This window comes from Arachis stenosperma, chromosome 4 (genome assembly GCF_014773155.1).
Source record: "Arachis stenosperma cultivar V10309 chromosome 4, arast.V10309.gnm1.PFL2, whole genome shotgun sequence".
NCBI classification, from domain to species: Eukaryota; Viridiplantae; Streptophyta; class Magnoliopsida; order Fabales; family Fabaceae; genus Arachis; species Arachis stenosperma.
Window position 1 is genome coordinate 46,328,823 of NC_080380.1, and position 23,005 is coordinate 46,351,827.

The 23,005-nt window shown below is 39.5% G+C and overlaps 1 non-coding gene across 1 annotated transcript; it reads left to right on the top strand.

Moving 5' to 3' along the window:
- The first annotated feature begins 16,352 nt into the window (after positions 1–16,352).
- Positions 16,353–16,456, top strand: LOC130977941 (small nucleolar RNA R71). Its single transcript, XR_009085610.1, has one exon. It is a non-coding gene; the product is annotated as a small nucleolar RNA R71 (small nucleolar RNA).
- Positions 16,457–23,005: the final 6,549 nt, after the last annotated feature.

The window sequence follows — 23,005 nt, forward strand, 5'->3', positions numbered from 1 at the left end:
AGTAAGCCATATCCATCATCTTCTCAGCAACAGACAGAGAACTCTGAACAAAACAATTCTAATTTAGCCAACATAGTCTCTGATCTGTCAAAGGCCACTTTCAGTTTCATGAATGAAACCAGATCTTCCATTAGAAATCTGGAAGCACAAGTGGGCCAGCTGAGTAAGAAAGTTATTGAAACTCCTCCCAGTATTCTCCCAAGCAATACAGAAGAGAATCCAAAAGGAGAGTGCAAGGCCATTGATTTAATCAAAGTGACCGAATGCACTAGGGAGGAGGAGGACGAAAATCCTAAGGAGAAAGACCTCCTGGGACGTCCTTCAAGCATGAAGGAGTTTCCTATTAAGGATCCAGAGGAATCTGAGGCTCATCTAGAGACCATAGAGATCCCATTAAATCTCCTTCTGCCATTCATGAGCTCTGAAGAATATTCACCCTCTGAAGAGGATGAAGATGTGATTGGAGAGCAAGCTGCTCTATATTTAGGAGCTATCATGAAGCTGAATGCCAAACTGTTTGGTAATGAGACTTGGGAAAGTAAACCTCCCTTACTCATTAGTGAACTAGACACTTGGATTCAGCAAACTCTACCTCAAAAGAAACAAGATCCTGGCAAGTTCTTAATACCTTGTACCATTGGCACCATGAGCTTTGAAAAAGCTCTATGTGATCTGGGGTCAGGAATAAATCTTATGCCACTCTCTGTGATGGAGAAGCTGGGAATCATTGAGGTACAACCTGCCTTGTTCTCATTACAATTGGCAGATAAGTCCATAAGACAAGCTTATGGATTAGTAGAGGACGTGCTAGTAAAGGTTGAAGGCCTTTACATCCCTACTGATTTCATAATCCTAGACACTAGGAAGGAAGATGATGAATGCATCATCCTAGGAAGACCTTTCCTAGCCACAGCAGGAGCTGTAATAGATGTCAACAGAGGTGAGTTAGTCCTTCAATTGAATGGGGACTACCTTGTGTTTAAGGCACATGGCCATCCCTCTGTGACAAAAGAGAGTAAGCATGAAGAGCTTCTCTCAGTTCAAGGTCAAGAAGAGCCCACACAGTCAAACTCTAAGTTTGGTGTTGTGAGGCCACAACCAAACTCTAAGTTTGGTGTTCAAACCCCATATCCAAACTCTAAGTTTGGTGTTGGGAACACTACACACTAAATTGACCTGATCACTATGTGGCTCCATGAGAGCCACTGTCAAGCTATTGACATTAAAGAAGCGCTTGTTGGGAGGCAACCCAATTTTATTCATCTAATTTTATTTTATTTTGTTTCTTTGTTATTTTTGTGTTTTATTAGGTACATGATCATGAGGAGTCACGAAAAAATCAAAAAAAATTAAAAACAGAGTCAAAAACAGAAGAAAAAAATTTTTCACCCTGGAGGCGCACGGGCTGGCGTTCAACGCCCAGAAGGAGCATCTTTCTGGCGTTCAACGCCAGAACAGAGCATCTTTCTGGCGTTGAACGCCCAAAACAAGCAACAACCTGGCATTTAACGCCAGGATGCGCACACAGAGGACAATCTGGCGCTGAACGCCAGAAACAAGCATGAACTGGCGTTCAACGCCAGAAACGTGCATAACATGGGCGTTTAACGCCCAGAACTAGCATCAATGGGCGTTTGAACGCCAGAATGATGCATCAAGGCATGTTACATGCCTATATGGTGAAAGAATGGTATTTGTTTTCACCTCAGGATCTGTGGACCCCACAGGATCCTCACCTCAGGATCTGTGGACCCCACAGGATCCCCACCTACCACATTCCTTTTAATCCTAATCACACTCTTCTAATCCAAATCTCATTCTCAATGTCACACTTCCCAAAAAACCTTCACCTATCACCTCAATTCCTCTTCCCAATTACCCCATTCACCATTCACATCAACCCCTCTTCCCCATACACCCCACCTACCCCCACTACTTTCAAATTCAATTTCCCACCTTTCCCACCCAACATGGCCGAACCTATACCCTCCCCCCTCCCTATAAATACCCTTCTTTTCTTTTACATTTTCACACAACACAAACCCACATTCTCCCACATAACCGAACCCTCTCTTCTCCCTCTCTCCATATTTTCTTCTTCTTCTCTACTCTTCTTTTCTTTTTGCTTGGGGACAAGCAAATTTTAAGTTTGGTGTGGTAAAAAGCCTAAGCTTTTTATTTTTCATTCACCATCAATGGCACCCAAGGCCGGAGTTTCCTCAAGAAAAGGAAAAGGGAAGGCAAAAGCTTCCACTTCCGAGTCATGGGAGAAGGAGAGATTCATCTCCAAGAGCCACCAAGACCACTTCTATGATGTTGTGGCAAAGAAGAAAGTGATCCATGAGGTCCCTTTCAAACTCAAGAAGAATGAGTATCCGGAAATCCGACTTGAAATTCAAAAAAGAGGTTGGGAAGTCTTAGCCACCCCATGCAACAAGTCGGAATTCTCATGGTTCAAGAGTTCTATGCCAATGCATGGATCACTAGAAACCATGACCAAAGTATGAACCCAAGCCCAAAGAATTATCTCACAATGGTTAGGGGGAAATACTTGGATTTTAGTCCGGAGAATGTGAGGTTGGCATTTCATTTGCCTATGATGCAAGGTGATGAACACCCCTACACTAGAAGGGTCAACTTTGATCAAAGGTTGGACCAAGTCCTTAGGGACATTTGTGTGGAAGGCGCCCAATGGAGAGTTGACTCCAAAGGCAAGCCAGTCCAACTAAGAAGACTGGACCTCAAGCCTGTAGCTAGAGGATGGTTGGAGTTCATTCAAAGATCCATCATCCCCACAAGCAACCGATCTGAAGTTACTGTGGATCGGGCCATCATGGTTCATAGCATCATGATTGGTGAAGAAGTAGAGGTTCATGAAGTCATAGCCAATGAACTCTACAAAATAGCTGACAAACCTTCATACATGGCACGGCTAGCATTCCCTCACCTCATATGCCATCTATGTTATTCAGGGAGTTATCATAGATGGAGATGCCTCCATAGAAGAAGACAAGCCCATCACCAAGAAAAGGATGGAGCAAACAAGGGAAGTTCCTCACGGCCCTCAAGGAGAACAAGAGGAGGTTCACCATCAACAAATGCCTCATGGAATGCACTTTCCTCCCAACAACTATTGGGAGCAACTTAATACCTCCTTGGAAGATTTGAGCCATAATATGGAACAATAAGGGTGGAACACCATGAACACGCCCTCACTCTTCAAGAAATAAGAGAAGATCAAAGAGCAATGAGGAGGAGCAACAAAGGCAAGGAAGGGACATAGAAGAGTTGAAGAACATTGGTCCTTCAAGAAGAAGACGCCACTAGAGGTGGATTCATTCCTTGTTCTTTATTTCTTTCTGTTTTCGGTTTTTAATTATTATGTTTATCTATGTTTTGTGTCTTTATTTCATGATCATTAGTATGTAACCATGCCTTAAAGCTATGAATAAAATCCATTAGTCCTTCACCTCTCTTAAAAGAAAAATGTTTTAATTCAAAAGAACAAGAAGTACATAATTTTCGAAATTATTATTGAATTTAGTTTAATTATTTTGATGTGGTGACAATGCTTTTGTTTTCTGAATGAATGAATGAACAGTGCATATGTCTTTGGATCTTGTTGTTTATGAGTGTTAAAATTGTTGGTTCTTGAAAGAATGATGAACAAAGAGAGATGTTATTGATGATCTGAAAAATTCATGGAATTGATTCTTGAAGCAAGAAAAAGCAGTAAAAAAAAAAAAAAAAAAAAAAAAAGAAGGAGCAATAGAAAAAGCCAATAGCCCTTAAAACCAAAAGGCAAGGGTAAAAAGGATCCAAGGCTTTGAGCATCAATGGATAGGAGGGCCCAAGGAAATTTAATCCGGGCCTAAGCGGCTAAATCAAGCTGTCCCTAACCATGTGCTTGTCATGAAGGTCCAAGTGAAAAGCTTGAGACTGAGTGGTTAAAGTCGTGATCTAAAGCAAAGAGTGTGCTTAAGAGCTCTGGACACCACTAATTGGGGACTTTAGCAAAGCTAAGTCACAATCTGAAAAGGTTCACCCAGTTATGTGTCTGTGGCATTTGTGTATCCGGTGGTAATACTGGAAGACAAAGTGCTTAGGGCCACAGCCAAGACTCATAAGTAACTGTGTTCAGAATCAACATGCTTAACTAAGAAAGTCAATAACACTATCCAAAATTCTAAGTTCCTAGAGATGCCAATCACTCTGAACTTCAAAGGAAAAGTGAGATGCCAAAACTGTTCAGAAGCAAAAAGCTACAAGTCCCGCTCATGTAATTAAATTATTATTCATTGATATTTTGGACTTTATAGTATATTCTCTTCTTTTTATCCTATTTGATTTTCAGTTGCTTGGGGACAAGCAACAATTTAAGTTTGGTGTTGTGATGAGCGGATAATTTATACGCTTTTTGGCATTGTTTTTATATAGTTTTTAGTAAGTTTGAGCTACTTTTAGGGATGTTTTCATTAGTTTTTATGTTAAATTCACATTTCTGGACTTTACTATGAGTTTGTGTGTTTTTCTGTGATTTCAGGTAAATTCTGACTGAAATTGAGGGATTTGAGCAAAACTCTGAAAAAGGCTGACAAAAGGACTGCTGATGCTGTTGGATTCTGACCTCCCTGCACTCGAAATGGATTTTCTGGAGCTACAGAACTCTAAATGGCGCGCTCTCAACGGCGTTGGAAAGTAGACATCCAGGGCTTTCCAGCAATATATAATAGTCCATACTTTATTCGAAGAATGACGACGCAAACTGGCGTTGAACGCCAAGTACACGCTCCTTTCTGGAGTTAAACGCCAGAAAAACGTCATAATCCGGAGTTGAACGCCCAAAGCACATCACAACTCGAAATTCAACTCCAAGAGAAGCCTCAGCTCGTGGATAGATCAAGCTCAGCCCAAGCATACACCAAGTGGGCCCCAGAAGTGGATTTATGCATCAATTACTTACTCATGTAAACCCTAGGAGCTAGTTTATTATAAATAGGATGATTTACTAATGTATCAATCATCTTTTGATCTCAGTTTTATTTTATTCTTCATCTTAGGAGATCATTGATCACGTTTAGGGGGCTGGCCATTCGGCCATGCCTGAACCTTCTTTTACTTATGTATTTTCAACGGTGGAGTTTCTGCACACCATAGATTAAGGGTGTGGAGCTCTGCTGTACCTCAAAGATTAATGAAGTTCTATTTTCTTTTATTCAATTCTCTATCTTATTCTTATTCCAAGATATTCATTCGTACTCAAGAACATGATGAATGTGATGAGCTAATAACTCTCATCATCATTCTCACTTATAAACGCGCGTGATTGACAACCACTTCCGTTCTGCGTGTAACAAGGCTTGAATGTATATCTCTTAGGTTCCCCAACAGAATCTTCGTGGTATAAGCTAGATAGATGGCGGCATTCATCTAGATCCGGAAAGTCCAACCTTGTCTGTGGTGTTCCGAGTAGGATCCTGGGAATCCGGAAAGTCTCACCTTGTCTGTGGTATTCCGAGTAGGATTCCGTTCATGAATGACTGTGACGTGCTTCAAACTTTAACCTGCTGGGCGTTAGTGACAAACGCAAAAGAGGGATTCTATTCCAGTAGGAGCGGGAACCAACCGGTGATTGGCCGCACTGTGACAGAGTGCGTGCATTAGCTTTCACTGCGAGGATGGGATGTAGCTATCAACCATGGGTGATGCCTCCAGACTGGTTAGCTGTGCGAGTGACAGCCGTACAGGTTATTTCCCCGAGAGGAATGAAAGTAGCCACAGCTGATAGTGAACCCCTATACAAAGCTTGCCATGGAGAGGAGTAAGAAGGATTGAGTAGAAGCAATGGGATAGCAGGCGTCCGAGAGCTCTACAGCATCTCCATTCCGCTTATCTGAAATTCCTACCAATGAATCTGCATAAGTATCTCTATCCCTTTTATTATTCCTTTTTATTAGAACAATCCAATTATCACTATTACAAATGTTCAATCCGCCTAACTGGGATTTGCAAGGTGACCATAGCTTGCTTCATACCAACAATCTCTGTGGATTCGACCCTTACTCACGTAAGGTATTACTTGGACGACCCAGTACACTTGCTGGTTAGTTGAACGGAGTTGTGATTTCACTCGTGCCAATTTCAATTTCTATATAAGTACTACTCAAAGAATACATTGATCACAATTTCGTCCACCAGCAATCTTATATGATTGGATCCCAATTCCTTGGCTCACCAATTCTCTCTAAAAACAAATAAATTCCCAATCCCTTGGTTTAAATGTTCATAAGAAGAGATGAAGCTCTATCACTGATTATACCACACAATTTCATGGACCACAATTTGGTAGGATTACATGTCACAATATCCATCCAAACCCCAATCCAATTCATTGTGAGAAAGCTTCTCTAGCATGAATCCATCATTCCTTTCCCAAGGTTCCGAAGGATTCCAATTATGGATAGTTTCTTTCCCAAGATAACTAACCAATGGAATTAGATCAAGAAGCTTTCTAACAAAATTCAAGAGAAAAGATTGAAGAAGAAGATGAAACTATTATTGATTCATTGAATTACAATAGAGCTCCCTAACCCAATGAAAGGGGTTTAGTGAATCATAGCTCTGAATTCAATTACAAAAGTATGAAAACTAGCAAAATGAAAAGTTGCAGAATGTGTAAAAAGTTCCAACTAACTTAATTTCTATCCTATTTATACACTTTCTAAATTGAGCTTCTGTTGTGTTTCTTGGGCTTTGAGGCCTTTCCTTGCTTTCCTTTTGCTTTAGTGGTCCATAATCCTGATGAGGCTGTGATCCAATTCTGCAACATTCATTGAGCAAACTAAGTGATAAACAATTAATGACACAAGACTCAACAAATTGAAGTTCGAGACTCATCAATTCTTCAGGCCCAATCCCATAAACCATGATATTCACTTGGGTTTCACACCATAATACGTTTAAGTTAATAATTGTGCTCAATTGCTAACTTAAACTTCAATACATTTGGCCCAGAAACCCTTTCAATTGGTGGTGTTTAAGTTGAGGTTTAAGTTTTAGTTTAAGGTCAAACTAAAACTTAAACGTGGAATTGGAAGAAAGCAACCCAGGAGTGTGCATTGGTGAGCACGTTTAACCTCCAGTTTAGGGTTAAACTGGAGGTTAAACTTGGAAATGAAGAAAGCACACCCTGAAGGCAATTTGGGTCGTCCACGTTTAACCTCCAGTTTGAGGTCAAACTGGAGGTTAAACTTGGAAATGAAGAACACACCCTGGAGGAGGAAACCATCGAACACGTTTAACCTCCAGTTTGAGGTCAAACTGGAGGTTAAACTTGGAAATGGAAAAGCACATTTAACCTCCCTTTCTTGAGTCGTCACTTTGTTCTCTTGTCAACCTTGCCAATTTGATGCCAAATATAGACTATTATACATCGTTGGAAAGCTATGGATGTCAGCTTTCTAACGCAACTGGAAGCACTTCAATTGGAGTTCTACAACTCGAGTTATACTCCATGGAAGGTGAAGAGGTCAGCTGGCCTGATTGCATGTTGGTATATGCTCTTCTATGCACATTACGGGGCTGTTTTCGCTCTCAATTTTTAGTATCCACCATGCATGCCATATATGCTTGGAAAGCTCTAGATATCTTCTTTCCAATGCATTTTGAATCACCTCATTTGGAGTTTTGTAGCTCAAGTTATTTATGTTTGAAGAAGGCATGGTCAAGCTGTTCCATATAACACGTTTAACCTCCAGTTTGAGGTCAAACTGGAGGTTAAACTTGGAAATGAAAATCACACCCTGGAGGAGAATGACCATCGAACACGTTTAACCTCCAGTTTGAGGTCAAACTGGAGGTTAAACGTGGAACTCTCCTGGTGCCTATCTAGCTTCTGGCGTTTAACCTCCAGTTTGAGGTCAAACTGGAGGTTAAACGTGGAATGCTTCTTGGTGAGAAAGGAAGTGTCGAACACGTTTAACCTCTAGTTTGAGGTCAAACTAGAGGTTAAACGTGGAAATGCTTTTGTGCCTCCCTTAGTTCAATTTATCATTCTGGCGTTTAACCTCCAGTTTGAGGTCAAACTGGAGGTTAAACGTGGAATGCTCATTAGTGCCATTTCTCATTCTGGCGTTTAACTTCCAGTTTGAGGTCAAACTGGAGGTTAAACGCCAGTTACAGCATTTCCTTTCTTCTTATGAATTTGGCGTTTAAGCTCCATTTAATAATCAAGCTTCCTTTATTGATTTTTGTTGCTTCCTTGCCTAGCCTCTTCTTCCCTGAAATCATCCAAACAATTGCATCAAAGTCTTGCAAAATTTCATGAGAATTCATCCATTCATAGCATTCAAGTAATATCACTAAAAACTCATGAAAATTGCATCAAAATCATAATGTTTGGATGGTTCATTGCTTTGTTGTTCAATTAACCATTCTTGGTTACTTTAAGCTCAAGAAAATGTATAAAACAACTAAAACTAAAAGAAAAATGCTAGTGAAACTAGCCTAAGATGCCTTGGCATCAGTGGGGGAGATTGATCTTCTTACTATCTCATACCAACCCTTGGCCACAGGTGGAAGATCAATTCTCTTCAAGTGGCATGGTTCCCCATGTGAATCTCTTACCCAATCTTTGCCATCCAGACATATATCATTCAATAGCTCATCAGGGTCATTCTCACCATTTGTTTTTTCTTCAAAACTGGGCTCTCTGAAAGGTATTGCTCTTATTTGAAGAACCCTCATGATTGTAGCTGGGCTGAAGTCCACCTCTACTCCCCTCACATAACTTTTGTAGGGGAGGCCAGTTTTATTTTGTCTTACTGCATTTGCATAGAACTCTCTTACCATAGTTGTACTTATGTATGTGAGGGGTTCACATAGGAGTTCCCATCTTCTCTTTTCAATGATTTCCCTCATTATAAGGTATTCACCCTCCTTCATTCTAAATCCAATTTCTAGGACAACTTGTTTCTTTTTGATGAACGGATAATTTATACGCTTTTTGGCATTATTTTTAGATAGTTTTTAGTATGATTTAGTTAGTTTTTAGTATATTTTTATTAGTTTTTAAGCAAAATTCACATTTCTGGACTTTTCTATGAGTTTGTGTATTTTTCTGTGATTTCAGGTATTTTTTGGCTGAAATTGAGGGACCTGAGCAAAAATCTTATTCAGAGGCTGAAGAAGGACTGTTGATGCTGTTGGATTTTGACCTCCCTGCACTTGAAATGGAATTTTTGGAGCTACAGGAGTCCACATGGTGCACTCTCAAATGTGTTGGAAAGTAGACAGCCAGGGCTTTGCAGTAATATATAATAGTTCATACTTTGCCAAAGTTTAGACGACACAAACTGGCTTTCAACGCCAGCTTTCTGCCCTATTCTGGCGTTAAACGCCAGAAACAAGTTACAAACCAGAGTTAAACGCCAAAAACAGGTTACAAACTGACGTTTAACTCCAAGAATAGCCTATGCACGTGAAAGCTTCAATGCTCAGCCCCAACACATACCAAGTGGGCCCCAGAAGTGGATCTTTGCACTATCTATCTTAGTTTACTCATTTTCTGTAAACCTAGGTTACTAGTTGAGTATAAAAACAACTTTTAGAGATTTATTTTATACCTCATGACATTTTACATCTGAATTTGTATCTTTGACGACATGAGTCTCTAAACCCCATGGTTGGGGGTGAAGAGCTCTGCTGTGTCTCGATGGATTAATGCAATTACTACTGTTTTTTCATTCAATCACGCTTGTTTCTATTCTAAGATATTCATTCGTACTTCAACATGATGAATGTGATGATCCGTGACACTCATCACCATTCTCAACCTATGAACGGGTGCCTGACAACCACTTCCATTCTACATTAGATTGAATGTGTATCTCTTGGGTTCCTGGTTCACGAGTTTACTGCCTCTCCTGACAACAAAGCATTCAATCCGTGAAACCAGAGTCCTCGTGGTATAAGCTAGAATCAATTGGCGGCATTCCTGAGATCTGAAAAGTCTAAACTTTGTCTGTGGTATTCTGAGTAGAATCTGGGAAGGGAGGACTGTGACGAGCTTTAAACTCACGAATGTTAGGCGTAGTGACAGATGCAAAAGGATCACTGGATCCTATTCCAATACAAGTGAGAACAAACCGATGATTAGCCATATACATGGACCATTTTCACTGAGAAGACGGATGGTAGCTGGTGCACGAAATTGTGATCATCAATGGCGCCATCAACATGGTACGCTCAATTACAATCTCAACTCTTCATCACAACTTCGCACAACTAACCAGCAAGTGTACTGGGTCGTCCAAGTAATAAACCTTACGCGAGTAAGGGTCGATCCCACGGAGATTGTTGGTATGAAGCAAGCTATGGTCATCTTGTAAATCTCAGTCAGGAAGATTCAAATGGTTTTGGAGGATTAATGAATAAAACATAAAATAAGGATAGAGATACTTATGTAATTCATTGGTGAGAACTTCAGATAAGCGTATGGAGATGCTTTGTCCTTTCCGTCTCTCTGCTTTCCTACTGTCTTCATCCAATCCTTCTTACTCCTTTCCATGGCAAGCTGTATGTTGGGCATCACCGTTGTCAGTGGCTACAGTCCCGTCCTCTCAGTGAAAATGTTCAGCACGCTCTGTCACAGCACGGCTATTCATCTGTCAGTTCTCGATCATGTCGGAATAGAATCCATTGATTCTTTTGCGTCTGTCACTAACACCCAGCCTTCAGGAGTTTGAAGCTCGTCACAGTCATTCAATCCTTGAATCCTACTCAGAATACCACAGACAAGGTTTAGACCTTCCGGATTCTCTTGAATGCCACCATCAATTCTAGCTTATACCACAAAGATTCCGATTAAGGGATCCAAGAGATATCCACTCAATCTAAGGTAGAACAGAGGTGGTTGTTAGCCACACGTTCATAGGTGAGAATGATGATGAGTGTCACGGATCATCACATTCATCAAGTTGAGGAATAAGTGATATCTTAGAACAAGAATAAGCCGAATTGAATAGAAGAACAATAGTAATTGCATTGATACTTGAGGTACAGCAGAGCTCCACACCTTAATCTATGGTGTGTAGAAACTCCACCATTGAAAATACATAAGAACAAGGTCTAGGCATGGCCGAGAGGCCATCCCCCATGATCTAAGAACTAGACGTCTAAAGATGAAAATACAATAGCAAAAGGTCCTATTTGTAGAAAACTAGTAGCTTAGGGTTTACAAAGATGAGTAAATGACATAAAAATCCACTTCCGGGCCCACTTGGTGTGTGCTTGGGCTGAGCATTGAAGCTTTCATGTGTAGAGACTTTTCTTGGAGTTAAACGCCAGCTTTTGTGCCAGTTTGGGCGTTTAACTCCCATTCTTGTGCCAGTTCCGGCGTTAAACGCCAGAATTCTTGAGCTGACTTGGAATGCCTATTTGGGCCATCGAATCTCGGGCAAATTATGGACTATTAAACATTGCTGGAAAGCTCAGGATGTCTACTTTCCAACGCAATTGAGAGCGTGTCAATTGGGCTTCTGTAGTTCCAGAAAATTCACTTCGAGTGCAGGGAGGTCAGAATCCAACAACATCTGCAGTCCTTTTCAGCCTCTGAATCAGATTTTTGCTCAGGTCCCTCAATTTCAGCCAGAAAATACCTGAAATCACAGAAAAACACACAAACTCATAGTAAAGTCCAGAAAAGTGAATTTTAACTAAAAACTAATAAAAATATAATAAAAACTAACTAAAACATACCAAAAACATACTAAAAATAATGCCAAAAAGAGTATAAATTATCCGCTCATCACAACACCAAACTTAAATTGTTGCTTGTCCCCAAGCAACTGAAAATCAAATAAGATAAAAAGAAGAGAATATGCAATGAATTCCAAAAACATCTATGAAGATCAGTATTAATTAGATGAGCGGGGCTTTTAGCTTTTTGCCTCTGAACAGTTTTAGCATCTCACTCTATCCTTTGAAATTCAGAATGATTGGCTTCTATAGGAACTCAGAATCCAGATAGTGTTATTTATTCTCCTAGTTAAGTATGATGATTCTTGAACACAACTACTTTCTGAGTCTTGGCCGTGGCCCAAAGCACTCTGTTTTCCAGTATTACCACCGGATACATACATGCCACAGACACATAACTAGGTGAACCTTTTCAGATTGTGACTCAGCTTTGCTAGAGTCCCCAATTAGAGGTGTCCAGGGTTCATAAGCACACTCTTTTTGCCTTGGATCACAATTTTATTTTATTTATTTATTATTTTTTTTTTGTATTCACTACTTTTTTTTTGCTTCAAGAATCATTTTTATGGTTTTTCAGATCCTCAGTAACATGTCTCCTTTTTTTCATCATTCTTTCAAGAGCCAACATTCATGAACAACAAATTCAAAAGACATATGCACTGTTCAAGCATACATTTAGAAGTCAAAGTATTGCCACCACATCAAAATAATTAACCTGTTATAAAATTTAAAATTCATGCAATTCTTCTCTTTTTCAATTAAGAACATTTTTCATTTAAGAAAGGTGATGGATTCATAGGACATTCATAACTTTAAGGCATAGACACTAAGACACTAATGATCATAAGACACAAACATAGATAAACATAAGCATGAAACATCGAAAAAACAGAAAAATAAAGAACAAGGAGATTAAAGAACGGGTCCACCTTAGTGATGGCGGCTTGTTCTTCCTCTTGAAGATCATATGGAGTGTTTTAGCTCCTCAATGTCTCTTCCTTGCCTTTGTTGCTGCTCTCTCATGATTCTTTGATCTTCTTTAATTTCATAGAGGAGGATGGAATGTTCTTGGTGCTCCACCCTTAGTTGTCCCATGTTGGAACTTAATTCTCCTAGGGAGGTGTTGATTTGCTCCCAATAGTTTTGTAGAGGAAAGTGCATCCCTTGAGGCATCTCAGGGATTTCATGATGAGTGGGATCTCTTGTTTGCTCCATCCTCTTCTTAGTGATGGGCTTGTCCTCATCAATGAGGATGTCTCCCTCTATGTTAATTCCAACTGAATTACAGAGGTGACAAATGAGATGAGGGAAGGCTAACCTTACCAAGGTAGAGGACTTGTCCGCCACCTTATAAAGTTCTTGGGATATAACCTCATGAACTTCTACTTCCTCTCCAATCATGATGCTATGAATCATGATAGCCCGGTCTATAGTAACTTCGGACCGGTTGCTAGTGGAAATGATTGAGCATTGGATAAACTCCAACTATCCCCTAACCACGGGCTTGAGGCCATGCCTTCTTAGTTGAACCGGCTTCCCTCTTGAATCTCTCTTCCATTGAGCACCCTCTTCACAAATGTCTTTGAGGACTTGGTCCAACCTTTGATCAAAGTTGACCCTTCTAGTGTAAGGGTGTTCATCTCCTTGCATCATGGGCAAGTTGAATGCTAACCTTACATTTTCCAGACTAAAATCTAAGCATCTCCCCCGAACCATTGTAAGCTAATTCTTTGGGTCCGGGTTCACACTTTGATCATGGTTCTTGGTGATCCATGCATTGGCATAGAACTCTTGAACCATTAAGATTCTGACTTGTTGAATGGGGTTGGTAAGAACTTCCCAACCTCTTCTTCGGATCTCATGTCGGATCTCCAGATATTCACTCTTTTTGAGTTTGAAAGGGACCTCGGGGATCACCTTCTTCATGGCCACAACTTCATAGAAGTGGTCTTGATGCACCCTTGAGATGAATCTCTCCATCTCCCATGACTCGGAGGTGGAAGCTTTTGCCTTCTCTTTCCTCTTTCTAGAGGTTTTTTCGGCCTTAGATGCCATAAATAGTTATGAAAAAATAAAAAGAAATGCTTTTACCACACCAAACTTAGAAGGTTTGCTCATCCTTGAGCAAAAGAAGAAAGATGAGAGTAGAAGAAGAAGAAATAGAGGAGATGGAGGGGGGCTTTGTGTTTCAGCCAAGGGAGAGAAGTAGTGTGTATGATGTGTAAAAATGAGGGGGTGAAGATGGGTTTATATAGGGGTGGGGAGAGGGGTAAGGTTCGGCCATTATGGGTGGGTTTGGGAGGGAAAGTGGTTTGAATTTGAATGGTGAGGTAGGTGGGGTTTTATGAAGGATGGATGTGATTGGTGAAGAGAATGGTGGGATTTGATAGGTGAGAGGTTTTGGGGAAGAGGTGTTGAGGTGATTGGTGAATGGATGAAGAAGAGAGAGAGTGGTGGGGTAGGTGGGAATCCTGTGGGGTCCACAGATCCTGAGGTGTCAAGGATAATTCATCCCTACACCAAGTGGCGAGCAAAAATGCTCCTTCTGCCAATCCTGGCGTTAAACGACGGGCTGGTGCCCATTTCTGGCGTTTAATGCCAGCTTCTTGCCCATTCCTGGTGTTAAACGCCAGTCTGGTGCCCCTTTCTGGCGTTAAACGCCCAGAATGGTACCAGACTGGGTGTTAAACGCCCATTTGCTGCCCTTACTGGCGTTTAAATGCCAGCAAGTTTTTCCTCCAGGGTGTGCTGTTTTTCTTTCTGTTTTTCATTCTATTTTTTCTTTTTCAATTGATTTTGTGACTTCACATGATCATCAACCTATAAAAGACATAAAATAACAAGGGAAATAGATAAATATAACATTAGGTTGCCTCCCAACAAGCGCTTCTTCAATGTCAGTAGCTTGACAGTGGGCTCTTATGGAGCCTCACAAATACTCAAAGCAATGTTGGAAGCTCCCAACACCAAACTTAGAGTTTGAATGTGGGGGTTCAACACCAAACTTAGAAGTTGGTTGTGGCCTCCCAACACCAAACTTAGAGTTTGACTGTGGGGGCTCTGTTTGACTTTGTTTTGAGGGAAGCTCTTCATGCTTCCTCTCCATGGTTACAGAGGGATATCCTTGAGCCTTAAACACAAAGGATTCATCATTCACTTGAATGATCAATTCTCCTCTGTCAACATCAATCACAGCCTTTGCTGTGGTTAGGAAGGGTCTACCAAGGATAATGGATTCATTCATGCACTTCCCAGTCTCTAGGACTATGAAATCAATAGGGATGTAATGGTCTTCAACCTTTACCAGAACATCCTCTACAAGTCCATAAGCTTGTTTTCTTGAATTGTCTGCCATCTCTAGTGAGATTCTTGCAGCTTGCACCTCAAAGATCCCTAGCTTCTCCATTATAGAGAGAGGCATGAGGTTTATGCTTGACCCTAGGTCACACAGAGCTTTCTCAAAGGTCATAGTGCCTATGGTACAATGTACTGAGAACTTTCCAGGGTCCTGTCTCTTTTGAGATAATCTCTGCCTAGTCAAGTCATCCAGTTCTTTGGTGAGCAAAGGGGATTCATCCTCCCAAGTCTTATTACCAAATAACTTGTCATTTAGCTTCATGATTGCTCCAAGGTACTTAGCAACTTGCTCTTCAGTGACATCTTCATCTTCTTCAGAGGAAGAATACTCATCAGAGCTCATGAATGGCAGAAGTAAATCCAATGGAATCTCTATGGTCTCATTGTGAGCCTCAGATTCCCATGGTTCCTCATTAGGGAACTCATTGGAGGCCAGTAGACATCCATTGAGGTCTTCCTCAGTGGCGCTCACTGCCTCTTCCTCCTCTCCAAATTCGGCCATGTTGATAGCCTTACACTCTCCTTTTGGATTCTTTTCTGTATTGCTTGGAAGAGTACTAGGAGGGAGTTCAGCAACTTTCTTACTCAGCTGACCCACTTGTGCCTCCAAGTTTCTAATGGAGGACCTTGTTTCAGTCATGAAACTTTGAGTGGTTTTGATTAGATCAAAGACCATGGTTGCTAAGTTAGAGTGGCTCTGCTTAGAATTCTCTGTCTGTTGCTGAGAAAATGATGGAAAAGGCTTGCCATTACTAAACCTGTTTCTTCCACCATTATTGTTGTTGAAACCTTGTTGAGGTCTCTGTTGATCCTTCCATGAGAGGTTTGGATGATTTCTCCATGAAGGATTATAGGTGTTTCCATAGGGTTCTCCCATGTAATTCACCTCTTCCATTGAAGGGTTCTCAGGATCATAAGCTTCTTCTTCAGATGAAGCGTCCTTAGTACTGCCTGGTGCAGCTTGTATTCCAGACAAACTTTGAGAAATCATATTGACTTGCTGAGTCAATATTTTGTTTTGAGCCAATATGGCATTCAGAGTATCAATTTCAAGAACTCCTTTCTTCTGATTCGTCCTATTGTTCACAGGATTCCTTTCAGAAGTGTACATGAATTGGTTATTTGCAACTATTTCAATGAGTTCTTGAGTTTCTGCAGGCGTCTTCTTCAGATGAAGAGATCCTCCAGCAGAGCTGTCCAATGACATATTGGACAGTTCAGATAGACCATCATAGAGCATGTTAGAAGGACACTTTCTGATCAATTGTTTGTATCTTTCCCAAGCTTCATAGAGGGATTCACCTTCCTTCTGTCTGAAGGTTTGGACTTCCACTCTAAGCTTACTCAATTTTTGAGGTGGAAAGAACTTTGCCAAGAAGGCATTGACTAGCTTTTCCCAAGAGTTTAGGCTTTCTTTAGGTTGTGAGTCCAACCATATCCTAGCTCTGTCTCTTACAGCAAAAGGGAATAGCATAAGTCTGTAGACCTCAGGGTCAACCCCATTAGTCTTGACAGTGTCACAGATTTACAAGAATTCAGCTAAAAACTGATGAGGATCTTCCAATGGAAGTCCATGGAACTTGCAATTCTGTTGCATTAGAGAAACTAATTGAGGCTTAAGCTCAAAGTTGTTTGCTCCAATGGCAGGGATAGAGATGCTTCTCCCATAGAAGTTGGGAGTAGGTGTAGTAAAGTCACCAAGCACCTTCCTTGCATTGTTGGCATTATTGTTGTGTTCGGCTGCCATGTCTTCTTCTTGTTTGAAGATTTCTGTTAGGTCCTCTACAGAGAGTTGTGCTTTAGCTTCTCTTAGCTTTCGCTTCAAGGTCCTTTCAGGTTCAGGGTCAGCCTCAACAAGAATGCTTTTGTCTTTGCTCCTACTCATATGAAAGAGAAGAGAACAAGAAAATATAGAATCCTCTATGTCACAGTATAGAGATTCCTTGAGGTGTCAGAGGAAAAGAAAAATAGAAGGAAGAGGTAGAAGAATTCGAACTTATCAAGAGGGATAGAGTTCGAATTGTGCATTAAGGAGGACTGTTAGTCCATAAATTGAGGGATGTGAGAATAAGGGAAGAATTTTCGAAAATAAAGTAAGAGATTTTGAAATAATTAAAAGAAATTTTGAAAAAATGATTGGTGATTTTCGAAAACTAAGATTGAGAAAGTAATTAAGTGATTTTTGAAAAAGATTTTGAAATTAGAAATCAAAAAGATATGATTGAAGACTATTTTGAAAAAGATGTGATTAAAAAGATATGATTGAAAAGTTATGGTTTTAAAGAGATATGATTGAAAAGATATGATTGAAAAATAATTTAAAAAGATTTGATTTTTAAAATTAAAGACTTGGCTAACAAGAAATTTAAAAGATATGATTCAGACATTAAACCTCTCTCAACAGAAAAGGCAACATACTTGAAATGTTTGAATCAAATCATTAATTGTTAGCAAGTATTATTGAAGAATGGAAATTGATTTTGAAAATATATGATTGAAAAGATATGATTTGAAAAAGATTTGATTTTGAAAAAATATGGAAATTTGAAAAAAAAAATTTGAATTAAAAACAAAATCTTCCCTCTTGTGCCATCTTGGCGTTAAACGCCCAGAATGGTATACATTCTGGCGTTTAACGCCCAAAATGCTACCCCTTTGGGCGTTAAACACCCAGCCAGGTACCCTGGCTGGCGTTTAAACGCCAGTTTTCCTTCTTCACTGGGCGTTTTGAATGCCCAGCTTTTTCTGTGTAATTCCTCTGCTGTATGTTCTGAATCTTCAATTCTCTGTATTATTGACTTGAAAAGACACAAATTAAAATATTTTTTGAATTTTTAATGATGAGGAATAATCAAAATGCCACTAAGATCAAATAAACAATGCATGCAAGACACCAAACTTAGAAGTTTGTATACAATTGACACTAACAAATTGAGAATGCATATGAGAAACAACAAAACACTCAAGACAAGAGAATGTAAAGATCAGAGCAAGGAAATCATCAAGAACAACTTGAAGATTAATGAAGACACATGATTGAATTCGAAAAAATGCAAGAAGAATAGAAACATGCAATTGACACCAAACTTAAAATGAGACACTAGACTCAACAAGAAACATAAAATATTTTTGGTTTTTATGATTTTGTAAATTTTTTTTTGTGCTTTTCTGAAAATTATATGGAAAAGAAAATAAAGAGATTCAAAGTTTTTAATGAGAATTCTAGGAATCATTGCAATGTTAGTCTAAAACTCCGGTCTAGGAATTAGACATGGCTTACTAGCCAGCCAAGCTTTCAGTGAAAGCTCCGGTCCAAAACACTAGACATAGCCAATGGCCAGCCAAGCTTTAGCAGATCATTACTTTCAATAGCAAAATTGATAGAAATCAACAAGCTCTTGTGATGATAAGTTGAAACCTCGGTCCAAAAGATTAGACATGGTTTTACAACCAGCCAGACTTCAACAAATCATCATGAAACTCTAGAATTCATTCTTAAAAACTCTGAAGAACAAATAAAATTTTTTGGAATTTTTCGAAAATAAAAAGTAAAAAGGCTTAAACATAAAATAAAATTACCTAATCTGAGCAACAAGATGAACCGTCAGTTGTCCAAACTCGAGCAATCCCCGGCAACGGCGCCAAAAACTTGGTGCACGAAATTGTGATCATCAATGGCGCCATCAACATGGTACGCTCAATTGCAATCTCAACTCTTCATCACAACTTCGCACAACTTAACTAGCAAGTGTACTGGGTCGTCCAAGTAATAAACCTTACGCGAGTAAGGGTCGATCCCATGGAGATTGTTGGTATGAAGCAAGCTATGGTCATCTTGTAAATGTCAGTCAGGCGGATTCAAATGGTTATGGAGGATTAATGAATAAAACATAAAATAAGGATAGAGATACTTATGTAATTCATTGGTGAGAACTTCAGATAAGAGTATGGAGATGCTTTGTCCCTTCCGTCTCTCTGCTTTCCTACTGTTTTCATCCAATCCTTCTTACTCCTATCCATGGCAAGCTGTATGTTGGGCATCACCATTGTCAGTGGCTACAGTCCCGTCCTCTCAGTGAAAATGTTCAACGCGCTCTGTCATAGCACGGCTATTCATCTGTTGGTTCTCGATCATGTCGGAATAGAATCCATTGATTCTTTTGCATCTGTCACTAACACCCCACAATCACGAGTTTGAAGCTCGTCACAGTCATTCAATCCTTGAATCCTACTCAGAATACCACAGACAAGGTTTAGACCTTCTGGATTCTCTTGAATGCCGCCATCAATTCTAGCTTATACCACGAAGATTCCGATTAAGGGATCCAAGAGATATCCACTCAATCTAAGGTAGAACGGAGGTGGTTGTCAGGCACACGTTCATAGGTGAGAATGATGATGAGTGTCACGGATCATCACATTCATCAAGTTGAGGAACAAGTGATATCTTAGAACAAGAATAAGCCGAATTGAATAGAAGAACAATAGTAATTGCATTGATACTCGAGGTACAGCAGAGCTCCACACCTTAATCTATGGTGTGTAGAAACTCCACCGTTGAAAATACATAAGAACAAGGTCTAGGCATGGCCGAGAGGCCATCCCCCATGATCTAAGAACTAGACGTCTAAAGATGAAAATACAATAGCAAAAGGTCCTATTTGTAGAAAACTAGTAGCTTAGGGTTTACAAAGATGAGTAAATGACATAAAAATCCACTTCCGGGCCCACTTGGTGTGTGCTTGGGCTGAGCATTGAAGCTTTCATGTGTAGAGACTTTTCTTGGAGTTAAACGCCAGCTTTTGTGCCAGTTTGGGCGTTTAACTCCCATTCTTGTGCCAGTTCCGGCGTTAAACGCCAGAATTCTTGAGCTGACTTGGAACGCCTATTTGGGCCATCGAATCTCGGGCAAATTATGGACTATTAAATATTGCTGGAAAGCTCAGGATGTCTACTTTCCAACGCAATTGAGAGCGTGTCAATTGGGCTTCTGTAGTTCCAGAAAATTCACTTCGAGTGCAGGGAGGTCAGAATCCAACAACATCTGCAGTCCTTTTCAGCCTCTGAATCAGATTTTTGCTCAAGTCCCTCAATTTCAGCCAGAAAATACCTGAAATCACAGAAAAACACACAAACTCATAGTAAAGTCCAGAAAAGTGAATTTTAACTAAAAACTAATAAAAATATAATAAAAACTAACTAAAGCATACTAAAAACATACTAAAAACAATGCCAAAAAGCGTATAAATTATCCGCTCATTAGTAGCCATTGATAACGGTGATCCACCAACATACAGCTTGCCATGGAAGAAGCGTTGCGTGCGTGAAAAAGAAGACAGTAGGGAAGTAGAGATTCAAATGACGGAGCATCTCCAAAACTCCAACCCATTCTCCATTACTGTGTAACAAGTATTTATTTCATGTTCTTTCACTTTTCACAATTAAAACTAAGAACCACTATTGATATCCTGACTAAGAATAATAAGATAACCATATCTTGCTTCAAGCCAGCAATCTCCGTGGAATCGACCCTTACTCACGTAAGGTATTACTTGGACGACCCAGTTCACTTGCTGGTTAGTTGTGTGGAATTACATAGTGTGAGTGTGATTTTCGTGTACCAAGTTTTTGGCGCCGTTGCCGGGGATTGTTCGAGTTTGAACAACTGACGGTTTATTTTGTTACTTAGATTAGGAAAAATTTGTCTTTTTGGTTTATAGTCTTTTACTTTCTTCTCAAAAAAAAATTTCTTCAAAAATATTATTTTTCTTTATTAATTGTTAGTTTCTCATTGAGTCTAGTTGCATGTTTTAAGTTTGGTGTCCTTTGTGTTTTTGTCATTAAAAAATATATAGTTTTTCTCTGTTCAATCCTTGCATTTGTTGAATGTGTCTATATTCTTGGGAATAGTTGCCCCTTTCAGTCTTCCTTTCTAAAATCTTTTTAAAAATAATTTTTCTTTGATTAAATCTTGTGCCTAATTTTAAGTTTAGTGTTCTCTTGTTAATTTTTCTTTAGTTTTCGAAAATTTTATTTTGGCTTTCTAAAAATTTTAAGTTTGGTGTTCTTTCTTTTTGTTCTTGTTGTTCTTGTGAGTCTTCAAAGTGTTCTTGAGTCTTCTTTGTGTTTTAATCTTAAAATTTTTAAGTTTGGTGTGCCTTGGTGTTTTCCCTCCAAAATTTTCGAAAACAAGGAGCATTGGATCTAAAAATTTTATGTCTTGTGTCTTTTGTGTGTTTTTCTCTTTCATAATAAAATTCAAAAATAAAAAATATATCTTTTCCTTTAATTGCTCATAATTTTCGAATTCATTAGTTTGATTTGGTCAAATTTTTTAAAAATCATATCTTTTTCAAAAACTCCTAACCACTTTCTCTCTCCTCATTCTTTTTCAAAAATCCTCATAATATATTTTCAAATTTTTTTATTTATTTTATCTTATTATTTCAAAAAAAAAGTAATAAATAAATATAATAAATTAAATAAAATAAATCCACATCATCTTCCTTTCTCCATCATGGACCTAAGTGGAAATGAACAGTCCAGAAGGACTCTGGGGTCATATGCTAACCCCAATACTACTTCATATGGGAGTAGTATCTGCATACCCTCCATAGAAGTCAGTAGTTTTGAGTTAAATCCTCAGCTCATTATCATGGTGCAGTAAAATTACCAGTATTTCGGTCTTCCACAGGAAGAACCTACTGAGTTTCTGGCACAGTTTTTACAAATTGCTGACACAGTACATGATAAGGAGGTAGATTAGGATGTCTACAGATTATTACTATTTCCATTTGCTGTAAAAGACCAAGCTAAGAGGTGGTTAAATAACCAACCTAAAACTAGCATAAGAACATGGAAACAGTTGTCAGACAAATTCCTGAATCAATATTTCCCTCCTAAGAGGATGACACAGCTAAGGCTGGACATCCAAGGCTTTAAACAAGAGGATAATGAATCCCTTTACAATGCCTAGGAGAGGTACATAGAGATGCTAAGGAAATTCCCCTCTGAAATGTTTTCAGAATGGGTGCAGTCAGACATCTTCTACTACGGGCTTACAGCAAAAGCTCAGATATCTCTAGACCACTCAGCTGGTGGATCTAAACACATGAGAAAAACAATTGAAGAGGATCAAGAGCTCATTGATACAGTTGCTAGAAATCAGCATCTGTACTTAAGTAGTGAGTCCTCCATAAAAGAAGAGGCTAAGGTAGTATCCACTGAACTTAGTCCTCTAGAATAAGTTACTGAAATCAATTAGCAATTATGTTATCTGACAGAATAGTTGGCAGAATTTAAAAAGATGTTACAAGACACTAAGGATACTAACAAGAACATGGAAGCACAACTTGACCAGACAAGACAGCAGTTATCAAAATAGATAACAGAAGAGTGCCAAGCAGTTCAATTAAGGAGTGGAAAAACATTGAATACCTCAACTCAAAGCTGTAGAAAGCCAAGAAAAGAACAAATAATAGAGGATGAGCAGACTGCTACCCAAAATCCCTTTGAGGACAGAAAGAGCCTAGAGATGAATGATTCTAGCGTTCAAACACCAGAAAAGGGTGAAAAACTGGCGTTAAACGCCCAGTGGATGCCCAGTTCTGGCATTCAAACGCCAAAAAAGGGAGAAAAATTGGCGTTAAACGCCCAACCCATGTTCAGTTTTGGCGTTCAAACGCCAGAAAAGGGAGGGAATCTGGCGTTAAACGCCAATCCAGCCCCCAATTATGGCGTTCAAATGCCTATGAGGGGTCAGACACTTGCGAGTGCTGATAATAGCTCACTCAAGAAGGCTTCTCAATCTACCTCTATAGGAAATGAACATGTAGCAACCAAGGTTGAAGAATACAAAGCCAACATACCTTATCCTCAGAAACTCCGCCAA